The sequence below is a fragment of the Canis lupus genome, chromosome 1 (genome assembly GCF_003254725.2).
Source record: "Canis lupus dingo isolate Sandy chromosome 1, ASM325472v2, whole genome shotgun sequence".
NCBI lineage: Eukaryota > Metazoa > Chordata > Mammalia > Carnivora > Canidae > Canis > Canis lupus.
The window spans coordinates 115,694,242-115,711,604 of record NC_064243.1 but is presented as its reverse complement, the minus strand read 5'-3'; positions in this window follow the sequence as shown (position 1 = coordinate 115,711,604).

Genomic DNA, 17,363 nt, shown 5'->3' with positions numbered 1-17,363 from the left:
ATATTTTCCAATCCATGAGCATGGAATGTTTTTCCATCTCTTTGTGTCTTCCTCAATTTCTTTCATAAGTGTTCTATAGAGTCAGATTCTTTACCTCTTTGGTTAGGTTTATTCTAGGTATCTTATGGCTTTTGGTGCAGTAGTAAATGGGTTCAATTCCTTCTCATTCTTCAGCCTCACGGTTTGTGTATAGAAATGCAACTGATTTCTGTGCAGATGCTCTTTTTGAAATTGAAGAAGTTCCCCTCTGCTCCTAACTTGAGGCTTTTTGAAAATATCATGAATGCATATTGTATTTTATCAAGACACATGATATGATTATATGATTTTTTCCTTCAACCTGTCTATATGGTGGATTACATTGATTTTTTGAATGTAGAACCAGTTTTGCATACCTGTAATAAATCCCATGTATAGTCATGTTTTATAATTCCTCATTGGAATTGATATGCTAGTATTTTGTTGAGGATTTTTCTAAGAATATGAAGGATTTCTTTCTTTTTCTTTTTCTTTCTTTCTTTCTTTCTTCCTTCTTTCTTTCTTTCTTTCTTTCTTTCTTTCTTTCTTTCTTTCTTTCTTTCTTCTTTCTTTCTTTCTTTCTTTCTTTCTTTCTTTCTTTCTTTCTTTGTTGTGTTTTTTATCATATAATGTTGGCTTCATAAAATGACTTGGGAAGTGTTTTTTTTTTTTCTATTTTCTGAAAGACGTATAAAATTTGTGTTCATTTTTCAGATGTTTGTGAAAATTTGCAATTAGAGCCATTGTCCTGAGGATTTTTAGGGAGCTTTACAATTATAAATTCAGTTTCTTTAATGGCTTTCCAGTTATATGGCTATTTGGGATATCTACTTCATTGTAGTTGAGATTTGGTAGCTTGTGTATTTTTGAAAATTTATTTTATTTTTTATTTTTTATTTTTATTTTTGAAAATTTAGACTAGATATAAGACTAAGTAAGTTTAAGTAGTCTTACACTTAAAATTTTCCAGCCTCTTTCACCAATAAAATTTTTGAAGCTCATTTTCTGAGGCTGGTAACAGGTCAAGTGTCAAAATTAAACAAGCTCGTATTCCTTTATAATGATAAATATAAATATTCTAAATAAAATATAATATCTACCAATTAAAAGAATAAAAGGAATACCATTCCTCAAGAATGTCCACGATTTAATTTGTTGTAGATTAATTACATTTCAAAGGTTTAGAAATTATATTTCCAAGAGATGATTATGACGGAAAAATGATTTGATGCAGTCTCAAGCCATTTTAATTCTCTCAGTGAATGGTTTTGAAATATGTGTTTTTCAAGGTGCTTGAGGGTGGCCCAATTGCAGATATAGAATTTACATCGCCTTATGCACAAAATTTAAATTAAAAAACTTATACAGTATTATTACCTACAGAAGTTCATTGAAAACACATTTTGGCTGAATGCTTAATAGCCAAGTTTTAAAATTAATATTTGCTTTAAGACCAATGAAGTAGGAGAGGATCACCTTCTGGCATTCAGAAAATCTCAATTAAAAATTTTTTTAAATGATTTTGTTAAATGATTTCAGGGATTTTTTTCATCATGAAATTTTGAGGTGTTTTATTTAATTCATATGAGAATTCCCAAGTAGGACTTTTTGTTGAGATAATAGCCAAGGTGAAATTAAAATAACACTGAGAATTATATTTAATTTTTTAGATGTTCAAATTATCAATGCCAGTATCCCAATAGTTCTACAAAGAGTTCAATTATCTAATTTATTAATTTGCCTTTTGTTATTTGTATTATAAATTCATTGACTCTGAAAAGGCATGAAGTTCTTCCTAAAGTCATCTAGTGAAGATACATTCTCCTAATATTATTGTTATGTGTCTTGTTGTTTAATAAATTATTGATATCTACAACTTAAATACACTATGTGTAACTTGCCAATTGAGTTGGAAGGTTGGTCATTACATACCAAATAAGTATTAGAGAATCATAATTCATGCATATTTAGCAATATTGCTATGGAGTCACAAAAGCCCTGCATTGTTACCTGTGCTACCATCCCATTTTGCTCAGGTTTTGTAATTTATTACATCACATAAACCTTTCACCACCCAGTGGATTGCATGATTGTCTCACAGAAAAATATTTTCATGATGATATGTAACAGTAATGTACCATGTGCTATCTTAAAATTTTTTGTTTTGAATTCTTTTACTTAGGACCATATCTCTGTATTAATTGAATTCCATAGATAATATGTTAGTTTAAAATTTCCTGTAGTACATTTCTTTTTTTTTTTTTATTTTATTTTATTTTATTTATTTATGATAGGCACACAGTGAGAGAGAGAGAGAGGCAGAGACATAGGCAGAGGGAGAAGCCGGCTCCATGCACCAGGAGCCTGACGTGGGATTCGATCCCGGGTCTCCAGGATCGCGCCCTGGGCCAAAGGCAGGCGCTAAACCGCTGCGCCACCCAGGGATCCCCCTGTAGTACATTTCAACTAATACTATAACTCAGATGATATTAGAAAAAAAGATTCTGTCAAACAAGCCTGTAAATCATGGCATGTTTCACATCACTTTTTGGAGCAGTAAGTTAATTTTATTTCATCAGGACTATAATAAATATTGTAGTAAAGCCATTTTTAAAAATTTTAATCTATCATGCACCAAACTTACTTGACCGTGAATCCCTTCTTACAATACCTGTTGATATCTTTTGCATGTGAATTATTTTTGTAAATGCTTCTCTGGCTAAATGAAATAACCTCAAAGGTGGAAACTCTAATAAAACATTATAGCTGGTGGCCAACTAAGTTTGTGAGAGAGCAAGTTACTTTCTCTGTAAACTAATCACTTTCTTTTTCTACATATAGAACCCTTGTCCTCTTAAAAAAGGGAAATTCCTGGATGTAATGATCTTTCTTCACAGTCTCTTCTTCCTCTTCTCTCTACTCCAATTCTTAGTTCAACTTAAAGAGATCTTAGAAACAAAAAGCAAACAAGAAAACAGGTTTGGAATTTTAAAGGTGTGGCAATGAAATAAATGGCTTTATCATTGATATATTTAGTCCATAAATCAAGTTCTCAGAATTGGAGATTCTTTTCTAAGGTGAGTTTTATAACAAGTAGAAGAATAAAGATAGTCAAATGGGTCATTATGCCATTACTTTGTTCTCTACTTCTAACAGTTTCTTATTCTCAAAAGAAATATTAAAATTAAATATATTTTTAGTTTTTCTTTTCATATTTGACTGAGTTGCTTTTCTGAAATTACATATTGCATTTACCTCCAAAACAAGAAATTATAGCAAATATACCTATAAGAACAAGAAAATATGACTTCCTAAACTAACAAGAGCCTCATGAGTCCTCTTCTGTAGCTTTCTTTATGTTTAAATGTACACATTTATACATGTTTTTTTTTTCTTGGTTGCTTGTGGATATTTATATAAGCAGGATCACTGTATGGGACATCAGTCTGCAACTTTTCCTGTAAAATACATCATGGACATGTTTCCAGGTACATATAAATCTAACTCATTTTAATGTTGTTAGCTGCAGAATTTTACACATGGAGAGGCATTATATGTTCAAGTTGTTTCTCTGTTGATGAACACGTTGTTTCCACTTCCTTGCTGTTTAAAACAATTGTCAATAAACGTCTTTATACATAAATACTTGCATACGAATGTTTTGATTTCTGTAAGATAGATTTTTATATCAGATTTGTTAAACAGGATGTATATTTTTAAAAATATTTATTTGCTTGCTTATTTATTTATTTATTTATTTATTTATTTATTTGAGAACAGCAGGGGGAGGGGCAGAGTGAGAGAGAATCCTCAAGCAGTCTCTCTACTGCTCCAGGAGCCTTTCATGGGGCTCAATCCCAGGACCCTGAGATCATGACCTGAGCCGAAATCAAGATTTGGAACTCAACTGACCACCCATCAGCCACCCAGATGTTCCCCCCACTTTTAAAATTGTAATTGCTAGTAACATTACTTTCCAGATATAGCACATTTGGTGTCCTCAACTGTTTGAGTTGCACTTTTTCCCACAATTTAACAGCACTTAGTGCTCTTTGTCGGTCTTTCTAATGAAAAATATTGTCATTGCTTTAATCTGAATTTGTTTAAATATTGAGTAGATTTGCTTACAGCCATTTGAATTTTAGGTAAATTACCTGTGGATAGGGTACAATTCTATTGTATTTTTCTCTTTAATTTGTAGAAGTTTTTTGTGTTTATGGCTATTAATCATATGGGTTACAAAAATAATTTTTCACTGTCTTGTATTTTTAATATATCCTGTGTCATATAGATTTTGTTTTTACTTTTATAGAATCGAATATAATCTACATAGAATGTTTCCTACACCTCAAAATTAATCACATTTTCCAAAATATCTTCTAATATTTTTTGTATTTAAAAAAAAATTTTAGCTAAATTTTCCCACCAACTTTTTATACTGAAGATTTCTAAAACCAGCTAAAATAATAGTGAAACAAAAAACATCCATCACATCCTAGACTGACTTGGTTGTTAACATCCTGCCACATTTTATTAATGTTACATTTCACTCCTAGATCCATCATGCATAATCTAAAAATAAGGAAATTGTTTTCATTATAAGAGCATGACATTAGAAAGTTAAAAATAATTCCATAAGTTCCCAAATTATCACAAAACTGACTTATAAAATGTTTTTCTAAATAAGGATCTGATCAAGACTCTCATAATCTCTTCAATCAGAACTGTCACTACCATCATTTTTTTTGGTATTTTTTTTTTTTTTGATACTACCAGTTTTAGAATCTAGGTAGATCTACCTCTGTTCTCCATATTTATGTTTTAACTTGTTCTTTTAAATTTTTTGTTATATTTCTAAGGAAATATCTCATTAATTTTTGTAGTAATCTGTCTATCCAATCTATTGTACTTTTTCAAAAAGAATTTTCATGAGAGACACACAGAGAGAGTCAGAGACATAGGCAGAAAGAGAAGCAGGCTCCCTGTAGGGAGCCTGATGTGGGACTCGATCCCAGGATCCCGGGATCATGACCTGAGCCAAAGGCAGATCAACCACTGAGCCACCCAGGTACCCCCTATTGTACTTTTAAACTATTATATTTTTCTTAATATTTTTACTTTTAATGACTTTTGTTACTTGTTAAATATTACAATTATCTTCCCTTCTTTTAGATGATTTACATGTTTTAAATTATTTTATCTGAACCAATAATTCTTCTTCATTTGTCATATCTTGTTCTGTTTATCTATTATAGTATCTATACTTATTAGATATTTCATTATCTTGGACTGTGAGTTATTTTTCTACACGGTATTAGCTATCCTACCTAATCATATGTGCTGAGGAAGATCCCAAACCAGACACTTTAAAGAAAGGAGGAGCTGAACCTCTGGATATAGAATGTTAATAACCACACAACAACTATACTTTTTATTTGCTGCTGCTTTTTCCAGGTAAGCCTCCTTTAAACTCATTGAAAGCAGCAACCAGTTAACCATCTTTGGGGATTTGAAATGAAAGGGGATAAATGAAAATAGCTGATTTGGTCAATGTTTTCATGCCCTGTAGTTAATGGTAGTGACGGAGAGCCGCCTGGATTGTTGCAGTTGATATCTGTGGCAATAGGGCAAGTAATGATAATCCCAAAGTAGTGTGAACAAGAGACAACAGCAGAATTTAAAGCTTTCCCAATCTGTTCCCATACTTCACTAAACAAAAGTCTCTAACCCATGTTGCCAAGCCCTCCACTTCCTCTTTTCCCACATAAATACACCAATCTCAGAGGTTTTTGTTGTTTTTGCTGTTATACCTCAGATCTTGTTTTATTTTCAGTTCAGGGTGTCTTGAGAATTGATTTTTCTGGAAGGAGCCAGCAGTCCATGCAAGCTCACCATCTGTATGTCAGTAATTGGAAGTACCATCTTAATGAGCAACTCCCAGTCCTTTACATCCCAACACTCGTAAGACTGATATTTCCTATTCCTATTTTTTGCTATCACCACAAATATCCAAGGACTCCTAGGTCATCCTTAACCCCTCAGACTTTAACTCACATGGCACTCTATAGCCCTCTTTACTCTGTTTTCCTCCCTTGTCCAACTCTAGAAACCCTATACTTTATGGTACTTACACTGCTATCAACATAATTACCCATGACCTCAACAATTTCTCTTTCTCTATTGCCCTAACTGAAACCTGGCTAATATCATTCCCTGAAGACTGCTTCTACTGTATCCTTCCTGGACAGTGGCCATTTTCTTTTCACATGGATCATGACAGTGAGCCTTGGGGGTACAGGGGAACTGGCTCTCTTGCTACTCACTTTTGCTTACAAATGATATTTAAAATATTACTTTTTAAAATTGCCCAGCTTGACTCTCAAGAAATCAGATGCTAACATCTATTAATGCCCATGAGTTTTCTCACAAATTCACTAAGGATTTAAGCCTCTGGTTCACTCCTAGTCTTTTCAACATTATTCCTGTCATTTTAATATACATGATCTATCCAAAAGCCTTTTCTTTCAGTTATGTGACCTCCTATTCTCCAGTGTTTTTACCTTAGTGAGTCATTCCCAGATTAATACCTATATCTGAGCATTATCAATGCCTCCATCAATTCAATTTCAACTATACAACTCTTTGGACATCAACTCCATATTGTTAGCACACTTGCTCTAAAACTCTCCTAATTCCAAAAATTCATGAATCCCACATAGATCTACATTCCACTGAATTTTTAAAAAAATTTTTAAAGTTTTTTAAAGGGGCACCTGGGTGGCTCAGTGGTTGAGCATCTGCCTTTAGCTCAGGTCATGATCCCAGCGTCCTGGGATTGAGTCCCGCATTAGGCTCCCCTGTGTCTCTGCCTCTCTCGGTGTATCTCTCATGAATAAATAAATAAAATCTTTTTAAAAACATTAAAAATTTAAATTCCAATTAGTTAATATACAGTGCTACATTAGTTTTGGGTGTACAGCATAGTGATTCAACAATTCCATAATCACCTAGTGCTCATCACAGGTGCACTCCTTAATCCCCATCACCTATTTAGCCATCACCCACCCCTATCCACTCTGGTAAACATGGTTTGTTCTCTACAGTTGAAAGTCTGTTTCTTGGTTTGTCTCTCTTTTTTCCCTTTTGTTCCTTTTTTAAACTAAACAAGTAAAATCATATGGTATTTGTCTTTCTCTGATTTATTTCACTTAGCATTATACTCTCTACCTCCATCCATGTCATTGCAAAGGGGGAAGATTTCATTCTTTTTATGGCTGAATAATATTCCAATCTCTCTCTCTCTCTCTCTCTATATATATATATATATAAATATACCACATCTTCTTTATCCATTTATCAGTTGATGGACACTTGTAAATAATGCTACTATGAACATAGGGGTGCATGTATCTCTTTGAATTAGTGTTTTTGTATTCTTTGAGGAAATACCCAGTAGTGCAATTGCTAGATCATAAGGCAGTTATATTTTTAACTTTCTGAGGAAACTCCATACTGTTTTCCACAGTGGCTGCACCAGTTTGGATTCCCACCAACAGCGTACAAGGGTTCCTTTTCTCCACATCCTCACCAACTCCTATTGTTTCTTGTGATGTGATTTTAGCTGACAATTGTGAGGTGATATTCATTGTAGTTTTGATTTGCATTTCCCTGATGATAAACATCTTTTTATGTGTCTTTTGGCCATCTGTAGGTCTTCTTTGAGAAATGTCCATGTCTTCTGCCCATTTTTAAATTGGATTTTTTTCTGGGTGCTGAGTTATGTAAATTCCTTATGACACATTGAATTTTATAATTTTTCACTGTCCTTCACCCTCTCACATCCTCACTTCTCTATTTAAATTGTGGTCCATTATTAAAACTCTTGATTTTCATTGCTTACTTTACTTTTTTCTGTGGTTAAAACCACAGATGAACATAGCTAAGAAAAAAACACATAACCATAACGACATAATAAAATTATACACTAGCTGCATAACCAATTAGTTTTACAGACTATATATCTCATTAAATATAGGAAAAGTTTAACTATAATTTCTAACAAACATGACTTATGTCTAATCTTAAATACTTTTTAATTATTAAAAAATGTCAATCATATTTTGATACATGTGTACACATATATATGTATTAAGAAACTATCATACTCATTCCTTTACCAAAAAACCTTGAATTTTTAGCGATGTGCTAAATTGCATTATTACAAATTAATCCAGTAAAACCCTGCCATAAATGGAATCCAAAAATTCAATTACATAAAATGCAGGTTTAGCTATTGTTAGGTTAATGAAATATAGTATTTTTAGTTGCCATGTTATCTTAAAGAGCATTACACAGAGCTAATACTACCCTGTACTGACAAAGTCCCAAATGATCATGAATCTATCACTTTTTTACCTCTTTCCTCACGAAAAGAAGAACTTTTTAGCCTATTCCCCTTGAAAAGGAAGCTGGATAGAAGATAGTACCCAAATGCTAATTGTTATATCCAATGCTTCATCATTGGACATATTAAGGACACAATAAGACCTTTTGTCGTAAGAAAACTCATATTTATCTCATTTTATACTTTAGAGAATGAATAAACTATATCAGACAGCATAATTTTAATCTTGAGTGCTTTCTACCTTACAAAGTGTTCTAGAATCTATTTTTTAGTTTTGTAAAATTTCCATACTTTGAAGACATTCCTACAAAAAATAATACAAATGGGATGAGATAGAAAGATATCATCAAGACCTAAGTCAGTACTGTTTCTGACAAGGAAATTAGGCAAACATTAATTGAACACAATAGTACCAATCACTCCTCTAAACCAGTTACATGTAACTACTCATTCTCAAAAAATCAGCAACTAAGTAAGGATTTGGTCTCATCTTTAGGTGATAAAACTGAGGTAGTGACAGTTTAAGTACTTGCTCCTGGTACATAAAGTGATGGAGCCAGGACTGAAACTCCTTTACCTCTAAAGTCTGTGCATTTACTATCAGAACTAACTAATGGGGACATTAATTATCAGTATTAACTAATGGGGATATATCCCAGGATATCCCAAGTGACAAAAGTAAAAAAAAAAAAAAAAAAAAAAAGGAATGAGGCAATAAAGAATGATTTGATATATTTAAGTATTAACTGACGGAATAATGTTCTAGAAGACACAGAAAATAAGGGATCAAAAATAGAAAAGATATATATTTTTGAGAAGAGAAACACTTTTTTTGTGGTCAAAGTAAAGAAGATATAGGGAAAACTATGGGTCACAACTTCAAAATTATGCCAATTTACTTTGTGCCCATGAAAATTATTATCCTTTGTTAATAAGTCTTATAAGTGAAAGACTACATTATATAATAAATTTTGTTAATTTTGTGTCCTAATTTGTGTTTCCTTTGAAGGTCAGATTCAAATTTAAAGCTCAATTCTAAATTAACTTATTTGTGTATATTCTAATTGCAGTTTTAAAAAAAGATTTTATTTATTCATGAGAGACACAGAGAGAGGTAGAGACAAAGGCAGAGAGAGAAGCAGGCTCCCTGCAGGGAGCTCAATGCCGGACTCAATCCCAGGACCCTGGGATCATGTCCTGAGCTGAAGGCAGACACTCAACCACTGAGCCACACAGGCATCCATCCCTCTAATAGAAGTTTTCTCCTGGTCTTACTAATTTGTATTAGTAGTAATATTTTTTCCTGATTGATTTGTATTCATTTAGGATTTTTCAACTTATTGTTGAGATTATTGACCTACTTTATCTGCAGTGCAGAATAAAGTAGTAAAAAAAAAAAAAAAAAAAAAAAAGGACACCAAAAAACCCGCATCATTTAAAACTCATGTGGGACTTGATCATTTCTTCCTGGGAGAGAACAGAATCCTGAAGTGCCAAGATGGGCGATGGGTGAAAAAGATCCATGAAAAATCAGGCTGAGTAGCTCCAGACAAGTCACGCTAGAAATCTTCAGGTAAATAAGGTCAATTACCTTGCGGGGGAACAATCTTAAGATCCATCAAAAGCCAAGATTAACCACAGTTTGGAGGCACCAATATATACAAGCACGACTGACAAAAGTCTATGGAGCTTCAATGTGAATTTTAAAACTTATTTTAAGATTGTAAGTATAACAAGGTATTTTTAAAGACAACCCCATACTTTTAAAAAATCCATTTATCCGATTTCAAACTTAGAGAAAAGTTGTTAGTATAAAGAACTTTTTCCCCTGAACCATATGAAAGTAAATTGCTGACCTAATGCCACATCACCCCTGAAGATGCTGTGAATTTCCTACAAACAAGGACATGTCGTTACATAACCACAATATAATGACCAGAATCAAGAAATTAACATTAATACATTACTATCATTTATATTAGTTCCCATCCAAGTCTCACCAAGTGTACCAATAATGTCATTTGCACTAAAGGATCCAGTTCAGAATCACACATTGTGTTGAAATGTCATGTCTCTTTAATCTCCTTTAGTCTGAAAGGTTTTGTCTTGCCCTGACTTTTATAATCTTTTATAGTCTGTGGAGATGTCTCTCAATTTTTTTTTTTAATGTTTCCTCATGATCAGCTTATGCATTTTGGAAGGAATGCCAACAGAAGTGATGCTGCATTCTTCTCAAGTCGTATAGGTAGGCACATGATGACAACTTGTCCCGTTACTGGTGATAGTCTTTTAATCAATTAATAAGGTATACCTGCCAGTCTTCTCCACTGTAAAATTACTCTTTTTCCCTTTGTAATTAGTAAGGATTTTACAGGAGGAGGTATTCTGAGACCACATAAATATCTCATCCTTCAGCAAAATTTCAATTTATTAATTTATATCAGCATGGACTTGTGATTTCCTATTTCATTCAAAGCTTATATTCTATTACTTTTATTATTTATATTAGTATTGGGTTTGTCCCAGATTTTATTTTAGAGAGAGAGAAAGACAGGGAGAGAAGAGAGAGAGCATGAGTGGGCAGAGGGACAGAGGAAGAATCTCCAACAGCGCTTGATCTCATGACCTTAACATCATGACTTAAGCCAAAATCAAGAGCCAGACGCTTAACCAACTGACCCACCCAGGTACCCTGCTGTGGCCTTTTAGTAATCAGTCCCTTTCATTTTTTGAGCACATCCTCACTTTCACAAACAGGATGTTCCATCTTTTATTTGCTCTGCCCCAATACTGTAATCAATCATTTCTTTTTCTTTTTCTTTTTTTTTTTTTTAAGATTTTATTTATGTAGGGATCCCTGGGTGGCACAGTGGTAGGATCCCTGGGTGGCGCAGCGGTTTAGCGCCTGCCTTTGGCCCTGGGCACGATCCTGGAGACCCAGGATCGAATCCCACGTCAGGCTCCTGGTGCACTGGAGCCTGCTTCTCTCTCTGCCTGTGTCTCTGCCTCTCTCTCTGTGTGACTATCATAAATAAATAAAAATTAAAAAAATAAAGATTTTATTTATGTATTCATGAGAGACATTAGAGAGAGAAGCAGAGACATAAGCAGAGGGAGAAGCAGGCTCCCTACAGGAAGCCCATTGCAGGACTCAATCCCAGAACTCTGGGATCACACCCTGCAACAAAGGCAGATGCTCAACCGCTGAGCCACCCAGACATCCCTAGAATCAATCATTTCTTAAAAGAGCCCTTGTTCCTATTAGTGAAGAAAATGGTATTTGGAGGCCATGCTCTGGGTGCTAGCATGCTTACTTGCTACTGCAGTGTCACTGTTACCAGGCCCCCTCAGTGGACAAAGCTAATAAATATGAATACACACACATATTGCATACACACATTTATAGCCATACTTATTTTTATATCTATGTATCTATAATGAAAATAAGTTTGCACTAATAAAATTCTAATCTAAAACCACTCAGTTCTAGTTGTTTCCTTTTCCATATGTGTAACTCCCTTCCCTGACAAAAAAAATGTTCATTATCCTTGAATATATAGTTATATGTGATGTATCTTCCCGGAAGTAATCAATACCCCATTGCAACTGCCATACTCTCCCTGGACAGATACTCCTCACCATGCTCAGGCTCTTGCACAGTTCTATAGAGCCATCGTGGCTTTACTGACATATATGCCTACCTTGCTCAGTTCCACCTAATAGCTTTAGGATTAAATTGCTAGGAAAAGAATGAAAAGTAAAGAATCTTTCCCAGGTAGGTCAGAGAGACGTGATGTGAAAAGGACTAAACCTACTGTTGTTGACTTTAAAGATGGAGGGAGCAGGCCATGAGCTAAGGCATGTGGCAGCTTCTAGGCTGGTAACAGTTCTCACCTTATAGCCAACAAAAAAAATGAAGATTCAGATCTTCAGATATAAGTAACTAAATTCTTCCAATAACCCAAATAAGCAGGAAACAGCTTCTCCCCTAAAGCCTCCAGAAAATAACACAGCCCTGCTGATATTTGATTTTAGTGTGGTGAGACTCATACAGGACTTCTGGCCTACAAAACTGTAAGATAATAAATTTGCATTTTTCAAGTCACTAAATTGTGGGAATTGGTTACAGCAGCAAGGGAAGACTAATATAATGGTCATTTAATTTCCACCACAGGCTCCACCTCTACTGTTGAAAATACCATTTATAACATGATACTGAAACAACTTGATATCTCTACAGAAAAAAAAACAAAAAACAAAACCTCACCCCCCATCTGACACCATGAACAAAAATTACTTCAAGATTAGCCCTAAAAAACAATTATAAAGTTTTCAGAAAAAACATAGGTAACTATTTAAATATTTTTAAAATGTGACAGTAGACAAATTTCTTAAGTCACAGAGAGTAATAACTATCAAAGAAAAACGTTGATAAATTAAACTTTGTAATAAAGCCTTTTGCTCATCAAAAGACACTATTAAAAAATAACTAGGAAATCCCAAGAGTACAAAAAATATTCATAAAGCATTTGTCTTACAGAGGCCTGGTATCTAGGATATATTAAAACTTATATAACTCAACAATGAAAATGTGATCAGTTAAAAATGGACAGAAAATACGAGCAGAGGAAATGTTCAAATAGTTATTAAGTACATAAAAAAAGTGGTCAGCCTCAACAGTCATTAGGGAAAGGCCAATTAAAACACCACGAGACACTACAGAACACCAATGAAATACATATCCAGAATGATAGCACTAAATGTTGGTGAAAATATAGGGCAACTAGAACTCTCATACATTATTGTTGGGAGTGTAAACTGGTACAAATATTTTGGATAAAGTTCTAGCAGAAACTTTAAAGCTGAACTTACACCTACACACTATATCCAAACAATTATACTCCTAGGTGTTTATTCAAAAGAAATGAAAAAATAGAGGCACCTGGGTGGCTCAGTCAGTTAAGCATCTTCCTTCAGCTTGGGTCATGATCTCGGGGTCTTGGGATCAGCCCTGTGTCAGGCTTCCTGCTCAGCAGGGAATCTGCTTCTTCCTCTGCCCACACCCCTGCCAGTTGTGCTCATGCTCTTGCTCTCAAATAAATAAAATCTTTCCAAAAAATGAAAAAATACATTCATAAAAAGAATGTTTATAACAGCATTATAATAGCAAAACACCTGGAAACATCCCAGGAATCTATCAATAGGAGAATGGATAAAGAAACTGTGATGTAGTCAATGAAATCCAACTCTGTAATAAGAACTATTTAGATACACACACAGATCACAACATGGATAAATTTTAACAATGCTATACTGGGGAACTGACTGGTAGGAGCACGAGGGAACTCTTTGATAGGATTTTGGTTTGCACAAGTGTATGAATTTGTCAATGTTCTTCAAATGATAAATTTAAGAAAAGGGTGGTTCACTGCATACACATTTTACCTAAAAATCTGCAACGAAATATTGAACTTTAATTAGTAATATGCATGCTAAAGTGTTTAAGAGTAAAATATACTGATGTCTGTAACTTAATTTGAAACACATAAAAAAATTGACCAATTCATGGATAAATACACGGCTAGATGGATAGCTAACTATAGGATAAAGCAAATACAGCAAAGTATTCATTGTAGTGTCTAGGTGGTGAATACTTAGATGTTTACTATATAATTCTTTGTTTTATATGTTTGGAAATTTTTGTAAGAAAATGTTGGTGAATACATATACAATAAATAACTGCCAATCCATAATTTTGTATACAATGAAAATATCTTCTAAGAATTAGGGGATCTCTGAAAATGTTTACCTACTCACTTGACCCAGAAAACCCCACAAAATCATGCAAATCAAGAATTCAAATCTTCATGTTCATATTAAGAACACTTGTGAAACTGCTAAAGCTATTGTATGCATATCTGAAAAAGCCACCAAGTCTCTGAAGAATATCACTTTACAGAAGCAACTTGTGCCATTCTGTCATGACAATGGTGGAGTTGGTAAGTGTGCCTAGGCCAAACAGTGTGGTTGGACACAGGGTTGGTGAATTGTTGGTTGGTACATGCTTAAAAATGCAGAGAATAATGATGGACTTAAGGATTTAAATGTAGCTTCTCTGGTCATTAAGCACTTAGATGCAGTGCAGAAATTATAGAACTCGTGGTCAGATTAATCCATACATGAACTCCCTGCCACACTGAGATGATCCTTACTGAAAGAGAAGAGATTGTTCCTAAATCAAAAGGAGAGGTTGTACAGAAGAAAAAATATCCCAGAAGAAAGGGAAGAAACAAAAACTTATGGCCTGGGAATAAATTCAATATAAAATGAATGGAAATAAAAGTATACACACATGCACATGTGTGCATGGACGTATGTGCACATATACACATGTAACTAAAACATACCACAATGATGGCATTTAAGTTGGTAGAAGCAATGACTGGTATAAAGTATTCCAACATCATTACACTGTTGGGCAGGAAAAATGGTAAGTTTAGATTGTGATAACTTAAGTATGTCCTACTAAATTAAAGTTTTAGCAGAAGCACCAGAATAATGCAAATATAATATATATCTTCCAAAAGAGGAGGAAATAAAAGAAGGGAGAGGGGAACAATCTAAAGGAACAAAGGAGGGAATCCCTGGGTGGCTCAGTGGTTTAGTGCCTGCCTTTGGCCCAGGGCGTGATCCTGGAGTCCCGGGATTGAGTCCCACATCAGGCTCCCTGCATGGAGCCTGCTTCTCCCTCTGCCTGTGTCTCTGCCACTCTCTCTCTCTCTCTGTGTCTCTCATGAATAAATAAATAAAATATTTAAAAAAATAATAATAAAATAAAGGAACAAAGGAGGGAAATGAAAACATCAAAGTTACATAATTATACAGAAAGGCTGAATATGAGGGAACAAAAAAAATTAGTCAAAATACTAAGAAAGGTGATGTAGATATATTAATATTGGATAAATTAGACTTTAAATAAAAGCATTGTTATACAAAGATCAAGAACAGGGGTGCCTGGGTGGCTTAGTCAAGTATCTGCCTTCTTATAACCTTAAGAATTTATGTTAGAAGTATAAAAAATTAGTTACCTAAGTATCCAACTTAAAATGTGAGAAAAAAATGGCAGAATAAATTGAAAGAAAGTAAAGAAAAAATAAAGAATACAAAATAAAGGGAATGGTAAAAGTTATATAATCAAAAAGATTAATAAGGCCCCAGATAGGTTTTAGTGTTATCATGTACCAAAAATTATAACACTATGTTAAAAGCATGTATATAGTGCAGATAATAAAAATGACCAACAACAAAAAAATGACCAACAAAATTGAAGAACCCCCTAACAGTTCTATCTATCTATCTATCTATCTATCTATCTATCTATCTATCTATCATATACATATATAAATATATGATAACCTAGTTTATGACTGTCAGTAAGAGGGGAAAGGGTAGCCTTTTCATAATGCAAGACAACTGGTATACAAACACACACACAATTGTACCCCTCCTTTGTCTTACAGAAAGAGATTGATTCCAAGAGATTTTTGAGCAAAAAAAATGTGTAAGGCAAAACTATAAAGCTTTAAGACAGAAAACTAAAATTATGACCTTGGTATAGAGAAGAACTTTTCAAAAGATTTTAGGAGTATGCGCAAAAAAAAAAAAAAAAAAGAGTATGTGCACACCCTGCTGCACCTGAGTCAGGGAGGGGCAGAGGGAGAGAATCCTCAAGCAGACTCCCCATGGAGACAGGTCTCAATCCCCCAACCCATGAAATCATGACCTGAGCTGAAACCAATAGTGGGTTACCCAACCAACAAAGGCACCCAGGTGCTCCTAGAGAAGAATTTCTTAAACAAAATGCAAACAATTACAAGCCATATAGAATAATTAAATAAACCTGACATTAAAAGAGTACTTCTACTTATTAAAAGATTACTAAATAATGAAAAAACAAACTATAAACTAGAAGGCATGTTCAATCATAAACACCTAAACAATTTTAAAAATAAATTTCTAAAACTAATAATAAAAGATAACCCAAGAAAAAATGAACACAAGACTTTATTTTTAAGATTTTATTTATTTATTAGAGAGAGATCACGAGCAAGGGGGAAGGGCAGAGGGAGAAGCAGACTGAGCAGGGAGCCCTCCTCAGGACTCAATCCCAGGACTTTGGGATCATGACCTGAGCAGAAGGCAGACACTTAACTAACTGAGCCACTCAGGCCCCTGAGCACAAGACTTTAATAGGCATTTCACAGAAGAGGAATGGCCAGTAAACATATGTTTAAAAAGAAAAAAAAAAAAAAAAAAAAGCTCAACCTCAATCAGGGAAATGGAAAATAAAACCAGAAATAGGTGCTATTTTCATATCCATCTACCAGATTATCCTAAACCCAAAATTCTGACAATTTCAAATGTTAGTAAAGAATATAAACTGGAAAATCTCCTGTGGAAAATACTGCACATTTCCTAGTAAAGTTGAAGGCATATGCATGTTCCAAATACCCTACGTTCAGTAATACAATATTCCTAAAATATATCCTAGAGCAGTGGCTGGTAAATTCTAGCCCACGGCCTAAATCCTGCTGCCTGTCTTTGTCAATAAAGTTTTATTGGAAGACATCTACACTCATTCTTTTACCTACTGTCCAGGGGTGCTTTCCTGCTACAATAGTAGAATTGAGTAGCTGTGACAGAGACGGTATGGTCTACAAAGCTTAAAATATTTCTTGTATTTCCTTTTACAGAAAGTTTTCCAACCTCTGCCCTACAGCAATGTCTGCATATCCATTAGTGAACATGTACAAGAACGTTTATAACAGCACTGCATTATCAAACTTTGAAACAACTTATATTTCTATTGAGAATGGGTTAAAAACTTGTAAAATACAATAGGACACCATACAACAGTGAAAGTGAATTATAGCTATAGCTA